We start from the raw sequence: 12,313 nt of genomic DNA on the forward strand, positions 1-12,313 counted from the left end.
AAACCTTTAGTGTTGAAGGATTTTTTTATATATAAATCTCTATATGACTTGCATAAGTTCTAAAACTCGGATGGTGCAAAACCATCTTGACATTCTTTGAGAATAACCTAAAGTCTAAAATTTTGAATTATAAGCCAATGCATGAGAAAACCTTTAAAAATCTAAGTATTGGATACAAAAACTTGAAAGTATGAGTGCTAAGTCCCGCATTGATAAGAAAATACGTCAATTAATTTCCTTCCCCTTTATATATGGACTTAGGTTCATATGCAAGGTTAGGGAACATTTGTCCCACATCGATCAAGTAAAGAACTTGATACCCTCCTTTCTCTATATATATAGACATCTGAAACTTATACAACTCAAGGACAACTTGTCCCACATCAAAATGGTGTGATCTCAATTATCTTTTTACTCATATATATTTTTAATTAACTTGTCATTTAACAAGTTTCAAGTTTGTGAGTTTAATTGGACTTACTACATGATCTGCCTAATGGCCTAGTAATACTAGTTCAAAATTTGTCCCTCCTTAGTCATGGGCTCTGATGCGCATTAGCTCGCCTATATTTCTTTGACTTTAGACAATATAAGATTTTCATCTATTCTTTAATTCGGTCCATTACTAGTTTAAAATTTATAGTGCTTAATATATATCGAACCCAAATGTTAAGTAAATAAGTCGGGATATTACACACGTCATCTTTATCTCTAACTTTCATGAAAAGATTGTATTTTTACTTTTAAAATACTAGATAAGTAATAAATATGAGAATTATTGTTGTGGACAAAACTCTTTATTCATACCTTAAAATACTAAGAACTAATATTTTATATTACATACAAGGGACGAGTTAAGTGACTGTCAGACGTGTTCTAAGAGAAAATCTAATAGGTTAGCTATTCATGCTCTTAAGTTGATTTTAAGGGTGAGATGAAAAAAACTCACTCCAACAATATCTTAGTGATTTTTTATATCACAAATAGCACCTCTTCATTTCTTATTTATAGGAAACATCTTCTCTTTTTAAGAAACTCTTGACTTATATTTTATAATTAAATATGGAACACATCATCATTCTCTCTCCTACTTTAATTGAAATTATGCATTTTTATTATTAAATATTAAATAAGGAGTAGATATAAGTAATATTGTAGGAAACCAAGCTAATTATTCATATCTAAAAGTGTTAAGGGCCAATTTTTTATATTATATATAAGGATTGGCTTAAGATACTTGCTCGAGCATCTTCAATGGGCTCTTTATATGAGCTCTTAAGCTTAAAAATAAAGAGTGATGCTAAAATTTGAGCTACAAGAGACTCTTAGAGGCTATTTAAAAGTTTAAGAGCTTTTTCTCTCTTCCCAATTTTTAAGAGTCACTAGAGCAACTCCAATAGAGTCCTAGTTCATACCTTATATTTAATATAAAATATTGAATCTTAGTAATTTAGAACATTGATAAGGACTTTGAGTTTCAAAAATGTTCCTTATCTTGATTCATTATTTGATATTATATTACTAAAAGTACTTTTCATACACTACATAATAGAGAGAGAGAAAGAAAGTGCTCTAATATTATATTATTAAATGAAAGTTAGCACTTGCTAAGAAGAATGGGTAGGTTAGTTATTTTTAAGTAATGGAAGAAGGATCTTAGTGAAATAAGAACTCATTAGGATTCTGTTGGAGCATATTTTTAGCTTCATTCCTTAAATACACCTTAGGATAACAAATAGGGAATCTTTTGGAGTTGCTCTTAGCTCTCAACTTATATTTTATATTAAAACATGCTTTTTACTTTCTTTCTCTTTTTCTCTTCTTTGTCCTTTTATAACTTCAATTTACTTTTAATTAAAAAATAATATATAAAAAATGAGTTTAAAGATTATTGTTGTAGATGAACCTACATTATCTTGTTGTGAGCTAATTTATTATATCATTTTTAAAAAATGAGTTAAGAGTCTGTTGGAGATGCTCTAACCTCTCTTCTCAATTTTAAGAGCCAAATTTCATTCTTAAATATTATTTTATATATATTCTTAATAACACGGTCTTTCTCTTTCCACTTACGTTTATTTTTTTGTTAATTCAAGATATTTTTAATAATAAAAAAGTAGATTAAGGAGTCAATTTAAAGAGTATTGTTGAAGATGAAAACATATTAAATCACTAATAGCTAATAATTTATATTATTTATAAAAAGTGAGATAAAAGTCCATTAGAGATAGGGTTAAACAGAACCCGACCAACCCACTAAAACCGACCCAAACCAACCCTTTTCGGCCGACTAAGTCGATACGTTTAAAACCGTAACTTGAACGGTTTTATTTTTTAAAAATCCCGATTAAATTGTGTTAGGTCAGGGTTTGGCTGATTATAACCCTGAACCAACTCGACCCAAACCGATTAAAAATAGTACTCGTCTTTCTTTGAACATAGAAGTTTAAGGCTTTAAGCTATATTATATCTTTAGTTTCCTTTTAAAGCTTTTCAGCTTTTTGTATCCATGTTCAAATATATATTTGCCATTTTATATGAATGTATCATGCACAACAAATATATATTTGTTGCCTCGCCGTTCTAGTCCTAATAAAAGTCGGTAACTAAATTTGGATGAAAACTGTATGTTGCTAAACTCGTTTCCTTTTTAAGAGATTGGTTAATGCATATGTATCCAAATTAAATTTAGATGCAACATAAAGTGCCCCCATCATTGTTTAATTATATTCAATTTTAGACTTGTATACATGGCTTGCCCACAATAAAATCACTTACAATACCTTTAGGCTCGAGTACCTTTCTGTAGTAGGCTGTAAACTAGTATGTATTTCCTCAACTAAGAACATAAATATACCAGGATAAGAACTTATGCATCTGCTCTTATTTTATGCTCGGTTGACAAATGTTTGGAATTTTTTTACTTTTTTCAATTTAATTATAACCCAAACCTACCCGAACTAACCCAACCTCTTGATAATAGCGTTGGGTTTGACGAATATATTTGTGTTAACGGGTTATATTTTTTGTAAACCGATTATATTGGGTTGGTTCATTTTTTAGAACAAAACCACCAAATGTCATCCGTGTTCACCCCTAATTGGAGATGTTCTAAGATACTAGTTAAGTGACCCCCTAAAAATTCAAAATAGAAAATACTGGTCCTATTAAATGGGTATAAAATTTTACAAAAATGACATGTGCTAAGTTTTTATTTGAATGACCCCATGTATCCACATAAATAACATCAATTAAAATATCTCACCTAATTTGTCACATCATTTTATAACTATTTTTGTGACTAATTTTGTGCATGTAGAACTAATCATTAAAACTAGCGTAAAAACTCGTGCGAGACACGAACCTATGTATATATTCAAATAAGTTTTTGCACGAAATGGTGAGTATATATTAAAATAATTTTATTATAAAAATTCTATCAATAATGATTTGTTATATTATGTTTCATTTATATTATATTTTTTTAAGATTGCATATTATTTTGGATAAATATCCCTACTATACAAATTACACAATAAATTTTTAATTGCTAAAGTAATTATTTTTTTACAACATGGAATAAACTTTATCAAATTAAATAATTGAGTACAATAAAATAACTATTTTCGCATAATCGTTCATGTATATAACATTAACATTCATTAATTGATGTGGTTTTGACGTAATAATAGTATATTTGTAAAATATAAAATTGACCGTATGCTTAAGATTATATATTAAAATAATTTTATTATAAAAATTCTATCAATAATGATTTGTTATATTATGTTTCATTTATATTATATTTTTTTAAGATTGCATATTATTTTGGATAAATATCCCTACTATACAAATTACACAATAAATTTTTAATTGCTAAAGTAATTATTTTTTTACAACATGGAATAAACTTTATCAAATTAAATAATTGAGTACAATAAAATAACTATTTTCGCATAATCGTTCATGTATATAACATTAACATTCATTAATTGATGTGGTTTTGACGTAATAATAGTATATTTGTAAAATATAAAATTGACCGTACGCTTAAGATTAAACCTTAACACATATTATAAAATCTTATTTTTTTTGTCAAGAATGACTTTTTCGTCATGAATTCGCTCATGATAAAATCTGGAATAAGGGAGTTCTTTCATTCAAGAAAGTTCATCATCTAACCGAAAGACACGCATAATCTCCGGACACTAAGACAATAAGATTTTAATGTCTGAAAATAGAACACCTTAGTATTTGCACCTGAAAAATAAAACAAACTCTTTAAATCACATCGTAAGATATTAAAAATGATTTAATATATATATATATATAGGAAGTTACTCAAATGAGAACCCCAATTAAAACGAGCTATGAGATTTAATCTCAACCACTCATTTTTATCCCTAAATCTAATCACAACCACACATTTTAATTTTTATTTTAAACTTCATCTATTTCATCCACCTCTCTACCCAACACACCCATCAGCCATCCACCACCCATCTCCACCAACTGTCATCGCCCCCAACCACCACTGCTGAAACCGGAAAAATCAGATCATCTCCCTCCCTCCCTCTCTCTCTCTCCGTCTAAAACGATCGGTGGCCGGAGCCCCATTATTTTTCCGGCGATTGAGCCGTATTTTGTTCCTTCCCCGAAGGATAGTTTCGATTCCAAATCATGTAGCATGTTATTCAGTTCATTTTCAGTAATTTTGCTGTGTAATTGGTGATTATTTTCGGATCTGGAGGGTCTGTAAATGGTGTTGGTGGTATGTAGACGGTAGTAATGGTGGTGGTGGTGCCGGTGGTATAAGTCCGAGAAGATGAAGTTAGGAGCAGATGAAAGTGGTGTTTAATAAATGATTTGGTGATGTTTATAAGAATATGGTGATGATTTTTGTATAATGGTGGTAATTTATAGGTGGTGGGTGAAATTGTTGGTCGGAGACGGTGGTGATGATGATTTTCTGGTGGTGATTTATGGTTTGTGGTGGTGATGATGAGATGGTGGATTTGATTGTGGTGTTTATAGTTGAATATGATGAATTTTTTATAATGGTGGTGATCGGAGTTGATGAATTGAGCTGGTGGTGGATTTGGTGGGTATAGGCAGTGGTTCATTGTGGTGATTTGTTTATTCCAGAGGTGATTTTTTGTTTATCGGTTGTCGGTTGCGGCGATTTTTTATTTTTCGATGGTGATTTCTAATTTTCCAGTGGTGATTTTATGTTTGCCGGTGGTGATTTTCTGGTGATCGCCTAAGGTGGTGGTGACCGGAAATGCTGGTTGTCGGTGGTTGGAGGTGGTGGTGGGTGGTAAGTAGAAAGAAGAAGATGGAAGAGATGCTGGTTGGAGAAGATCATGAAATTTAAAATGAATGATCTAGATTAAAAATAGATTTAAATTTTTATGATTGAGATTAGATCTCATATATCACAAAAAAAAGGTTCTCAATTGAGTAAAATCCTATATATATATCTAATCTAACCAAAGAGATTCCTTTGGTTAGATACTTCGTTAAAACATATAAGTTATATATTAGACTTAAAAATAATTCATCATTTAATGAAAAGTAACAGTCATATAAAAATGGCACAAAATAGTTATATATGGATGACACAAATCGTCATTGAATGACACAACAATACCTCTATAAGGCACCAAAAAACCCATATAGGCCTCATCACACTTGTCAAAAGCCATTTTAAAAGGCACTGATATAAGCACATTAAAATAGATAAATATATTTGACATAAAATTGTTAACATAGATTGATGGCAACATGTATAAAATCAAATATGGAATTTAAATTTTTATAAAAAATGATAATCCAAATTTTCATTTAATACTAGCAAGACAAAATAGAATTCATTTAAAAATAATACATACGAAAACTAATACTCCCTCCGTCCATGGTCTCATCTATTGGTGAGTTTTCTCTGTCTCATCTATTGGTGAGTTTTAGGGTTCATCTACATTATAAACTTTTATTTCCAGTTTCATTGTACGCTTTATCTCTCTGATTCAAATGGCAAGTTCGTCACGTGGAAAAAATCTGGAGGAAGAGTACGCAAATCTTTCCCTGAATGATGAGGACGATGATGGACTCATTCTGGAAGATACCCCTGATAACACGAATAAGGGAGGAATGGAGAGGTGTTTGGTGGGATGTTTTCTAACGGATAGGAAGGTGAACTTCCTAGCCATGCAGGATACACTATCATCAATCTGGAGACCGGTGAAAGGTGTTTTTATGGAAGAAACTAACCGGACGAATATGTTCTTGTTCAAGTTCTTTCATGATTTGGATATGCAAAGAGTGCTGAATGACGGGCCGTGGACTTTTAACCAACAAGTCCTGCTGATAAAGAAAATGAATGCGGATGAGCAACTGAAAGATGTCAAGCTGTCGGAGATTCACATATGGTTGCAAGTGTATGACCTGCCTATTGGTTTCAATTCAGAGTTCATTCTGAAATCAATAGGGAATTACGTGGGAAGATTTTTGGAATCAGACCCAAAAAACTTTCAAGGAATGTGCAAGAATTATCTGAGAATCAAAGTAGCTATTGATTGTTTTCGTCCATTAAAAAGCAAGATGAAATTAAAGAAAGCAGGAGGTGACTGGATGTGGATTCAGTTCAAGTACGAAAGACTTCCATCATTTTGCTTCTACTGCGGTATAATAGGCCATACGGAGAAATTTTGTGAGCTCTTGTTTGATAACTCCCAGGGTCAAGGAACAAGGAAATATGACAGCTCGTTGAGGGCACAGCCGAGGAACCAAGGAAAAGTGGCAGGAAATCAGTGGATTCGGGGATCAGACGGTGCAGTTCTTACTCCGGCAAGGACAAACGGCAGTAAAATGGAAACCGAAATTGGTGCCAATGATGAGGGGATCGCAACAAATATGGAAGGGATAAACCACGAGAAATCAGGGATGCTGTTGGGAAGAAAGGTGGTGGAAAAAACATTATCTGAAGGAGGAAATCAAGGAGAATTTTCAAAACAGATTGTCAACAATAAAAGTCTGTTACCTCAAAGCCAGGAAATTAGCACTTATCTAGAAGGGACTGAGAGATTTGTGGAACCAAATGAGATAATTGTGACTGATCCTAAAAGGCGTAGAACGGATAATATATATGGGCCAGAAGTAACAGAAAGCCCAGCCCAGGAGATGGATTCAAGCCCACAGGATAGTGAAATGGAGAACCAAAAAAACTTGTTTTTGGCGGGTGCTGCATTGCAGGCCCGCCACTCATCATGAGTACCATAAGTTGGAACTGCCAGGGTATGGGGTCGCCCCGGAAGTTATAGTTCCTTCAGGACATTGTCCGAAAAGAAAGACCTTCAATTGTTTTTTTAAGTGAAACGTTAAGTGACAGAAACAAGATGGAATGGGTTCGTTCTCGATTAAAATTTCAAGGGATGATAGTAGTTGAAGCCCAAGGTCGAAGTGGTGGCTTAGCATTATTATGGAGAGAGGCTGATCATGTTAGGCTCCTCAGCTTATCATGCAATCATATTGATGTCGTAGTTCAAATGGAAGGAGTTCAACCATGGCGCTTAACAGGATTTTACGGGGAGCCCGACCGAAACCTTAGACAAAGAACGTGGGATTTACTGAGAAACTTGGCTCGTGACTCCAATTTACCTTGGTGTGTTATAGGGGATATGAACAATATAGTAAGCCAGGGGGAAAAAGAGGGGGTGCTGTATATCCCCAACGTCTTATAGATGGATTCAACAAAGTCCTTGATGATACAGAACTGAAAGACCTCGAACTGTATGGTCATCCATATACATGGGAAAGGGGTCGTGACACTGCTGCTTGGATCGAAATAAGATTATATAGGGCCCTGGTAAGTAATGCATGGTGGGATTTATTTGCACTGGCGAAATTATACAATTTAGAAGGCTCTCCTTCAGATCACAGCCCGATATTTCTTAATCCAAGGTCCACTCAAATTGTGATGCCAAAAAAGAAATTTCATTTCGAGAATGCTTGGTTACTTGAACCATTATGCGCACAGATTGTTAAAGATAACTGGGAGGTTGATAGAAGCCACAACATTCTGCAGAAAATAGGGCTCTGTGGTGAAAGCTTAGAGGTTTGGGGAAAAGAAATTACTGGTTGTTTCAATAGATGAATCAGAAATTGTAAGACACAACTGCAACAGCTTCGACGAGCTACTGATGCCCAGTCTACAAAGTTGTATAAGGAAGCCAAAGAAGAGTTGTTCTTGATTCTAGACCAGAAGGAGATCTTTTGGAGACAAAGGTCTAAACAGCTATGGTTACAGTTAGGAGATAAAAATACAAGATATTTTCATGCATCTTGTAATATTCGACGCCGTACGAACCATATACAGAAACTTAAAGACAGCAATGACAGGTGGGTGGATTGGCAGACAGGTTTACAGCCGCTGATTACTAGTTATTACGAAGTCCTCTTTGCTGCTGCGGCTACTGATAATGCAGAAGTGATTGCCTGTGTGAATGAAACAGTAAGTCAGGACCAGAACAGGGAGTTATTGCGTGAAGTCTCAGCAGAAGAAGTTAAAGCAGCTCTTTTCCAAATGAACCCAGATAAGGCGCCAGGCCCTGATGGCATGACGCCAGGTTTCTTTCAGAAGCATTGGGGTATAGTGGGGGAGGATGTTATCAGCTTGACTAAGGAATTTTTCATTTCTGGAGAAGTGCTTCAAGGCCTCAATGATACAAATCTGGTATTAATACCAAAGAAGAAAAATCCGACAGTAATAGGTGAGCTTAGACCTATAGCTTTGTGCAACGTGGTGATGAAAATAATCACAAAAGTAATGGCTAACAGGCTAAAGGAAGTGCTTAATGATGTGGTGTCGGAAACACAGAGTGCTTTTATACCAGGTCGATTAATTTCGGATAACATCATGATAGCTTACGAAGTCATGCATTATCTTAAATGCAAGAATCAGGGAAGGATGGTTTTATGGCGTTAAAATTGGATATGAGCAAAGCTTATGATCGCATCGAATGGGAATTTCTGCGAGCTATTTTATTAAAGATGGGGTTCTCGAGGTGGTGGGTTCACTTAGTACTTCAAACTGTCACTACGGTGAAATATTCGATAATTCATGGCGAACATGAGATGGGTCCAATAATTCCTACGAGAGGTATTAGACAAGGAGATCCACTCTCTCCTTATCTCTTTATTATTTATGCTGAGGGTTTATCTGCTTTGATCCGCAGATTTGAACAGAAGCAGTGGATTCATGGAATAAAAATCTGTCGAAGGGCACCCTCAATCTCACACATGCTTTTTGCCGATGACAGTTATTTTTACTGTAAAGCTGATAACACAGAAGCAACAAAAGTTTTGGAGCTGTTAAATATATATGAAAATGCTTCGGGTCAGAAGGTTAATATTGAAAAATCATCGGTTTTCTTCAGCTCAAACGTCATCGAGTACAACAGACAAAGCATTTGCCTGAACCTCCGAATGAGGGAAGCTGATGAGCATGGTAAGTACTTGGGACTACCAAACGTTATAGGGAGGAAAAAAACAGTAATCCTGGGGTTTTTGAAAGACAAAGTGCAGTCGAAAATTAGAAGTTGGGATGGAAAAAAATTGGCCAGATCAGGAAAGGAAGTATTGGTGAAGTCAGTGGTGCAAACTCTTCCAACCTATGCTATGTCAGTCTTCTTGTTACCACTGGAGATAACGAAGGAAATAGAGAAGGCACTGTCAAAGTTCTGGTGGAACTCAAAGCAAACCACTTCCTCGGGCATAAGCTGGATGGCTTGGGATAGGATGGCAAAGCATAAAACCGCAGGTGGTTTGGGTTTCAGAAATTTCAGGGACTTTAACTTAGCTATGTTGGGAAAACAAGGTTGGCGTCTCATCACCAATTCTGAGAGCCTAGTATCGAGAATCTTCAAGGCCAAGTATTTTGCAGGTGGGGACTTTCTAAGTGCTAATATGGGTCACAATCCGAGTTTCATTTGGAGAAGCATTCTTGCAGCAAAACAATTACTTTTGGATGGAGTAAAATGGCGCATAGGCAGTGGGGAAAACATAAACATTTCAGGACAGCCCTGGCTTCTGGACGATGCTAACCCGTGTATTACTACAATTTCTCCATCAATTGAAAACCAAAAGGTATCATCTCTGTTTTGCATTGACAAGAAAGAATGGGATGTTGAGGTTATAAAAGATATTTTTAATGATAGAGATCAGAGGCAGATCTTAGCCATTCAATTGCGTGAGGAAAGTAATGAAGATGTGTTACATTGGACATTAGAAAATTCAGGTATGTATTCTGTAAAAACTGCGTATAAACTGTTACAGGTCCAGAAGGGTGCATGGAGTGCACATGAAAACCCAGGCATTTAGAAGTTGTTATGGAGTGTGAAAGCACCACCTAAGGCGTTGAACTTAGTCTGGCGTGCGTTATCACAGTGCTTACCTACACTGTCTCAGCTACAAAGCAAACGTGTTCCAGTTCAAACTCTTTGTCCTGTTTGTCATGGAGAAGACGAAACCATATTACATGGCCTGGTCACCTGCCCGTTTGCAAAACAGTGTTGGAGACTATTGAACATAGAGGTTATGTGCGATCCCAGCATGGATTTTATGAGCTGGATGGAACTGATTTTGGGTTCGGGAACAGCAAAGCAAAGAGCTGAGTTTATAACATTATGTTGGGCCATCTGGAGGTCTCGTAATGATGTCGTTTGGAACCAGAAATTTTCATCTGTTAACAAAGTAGTAGCAGCAGCGAAACAGTACCTTACACAATGGATAATCGCCCAGAGCAGGTCCACTAGCACTCTTCTTCAACCACAGTTTACTGGAGATGGAGTGACTACCTGGGTAAAGCCCCAACTAAACACAGTTAAGGTTTCCGTTGATGCAGCTATCTTTGAAGATAGAAACGAAGCTGGTTTTGGAATGGTAGCTAGAGATTCGGATGGACAGCTTCTTGAAGCTAAAGTTCTAACACAGGCAGAGGCCCTCGCCCCAGTTCTTGCAGAGGCTATAGCAGTGAAAGAAGCATTAAGTTGGATAGATCAGAAGAGATGGTTGCCGGTTATATTGGAGTCTGATTGCTTGGTTGTGGTCCAAGCGATTAGGTCTGCTGCTCCCATGAGGTCCCGGTTTGGAGAAGTTATTTCGAAATATCGGAATCTTGTGCGTCGTTTAAACAATATTCAATTGTTATTTGTAAAACGATCTGCAAATATGGTTGCCCACCAGCTTGCTAGGGAATCATATAGATATCCAGGTCGTATTTTTGATAGGTGGTCTATTCCTACCTATATTCAAACTTGTATTGAGAAGGATTTATTAAGTTAATAAAATCTCTGCCTTTCGTCAAAAAAAATAAAAAAATAATACATACGAAATCTGTGACTAAAAATCTAATATAGCCAATAATGACCATAAATATTATTTATTAATAGACAAGTAAGTCCATAAATAATTACATAAACTTGGCTAAATAATTGGTCAAAAGTAACATATGCACAAAGTCAAATACATCAGGGATATGGTTACTGTTTCTAAACAAAACTAAGTAATTAGAAAATTAATTACTACTGCCGGTTTACCTTGGTTCACGTAATTTGCAGGTTATTGCGTGAACCCGTAGGATTTATCCAGTGCGCACCCGAAGGGTAGCGGCTGCGAATTATCTACGATAAAAAAAAAATTAATTAGAAAATTAAGTAGCTATCAAAATTAAATTAGCTAATAAATTATAACTCACCAAATAAAAGGTATAAATCATGGAAGTTACAACAAAGAAGAGGTTACAAAATTAAAAATAACCAATTAAATGCTAATAATAATAACTAAATGCTATCAAAATTTAAAACCGGCTAACACAAAAGGTTACATTAAATGAATACATATACACTCAAATAAAATGAACTTACCAAAATAGATAATAAGTTACATTGATAGTAATAAACTGAGACACCTTAATAAATTAATATTAATCAATTATCTTTATATATCTTGGACTATTAGCCACAATAAGTCTTAAGTCAAAGTTTTATACAAGGAAAAACCTCCCACCATCTAATCACATTAAATACATATTAAAAATTACATAAATTAAGGTAAAACATGAAAACAAAACTAACCAAATAATAATTATAATAAACATCAATTTAGTAACAAAAAAATCAAAATTCAGAAACATGGTCATATGCATACATGTGAGAACACGAAAATGAGGGTGAGATCTGTTAGGGGTCGTTTGGTTCGCGGGATGGTATAGGGTTGGAATGAGGAATCGGGTTAAACTGGTATGGGTTTGGAATTT

Source organism: Apium graveolens, chromosome 8, assembly GCF_009905375.1.
Source record: "Apium graveolens cultivar Ventura chromosome 8, ASM990537v1, whole genome shotgun sequence".
NCBI classification, from domain to species: domain Eukaryota; kingdom Viridiplantae; phylum Streptophyta; class Magnoliopsida; order Apiales; family Apiaceae; genus Apium; species Apium graveolens.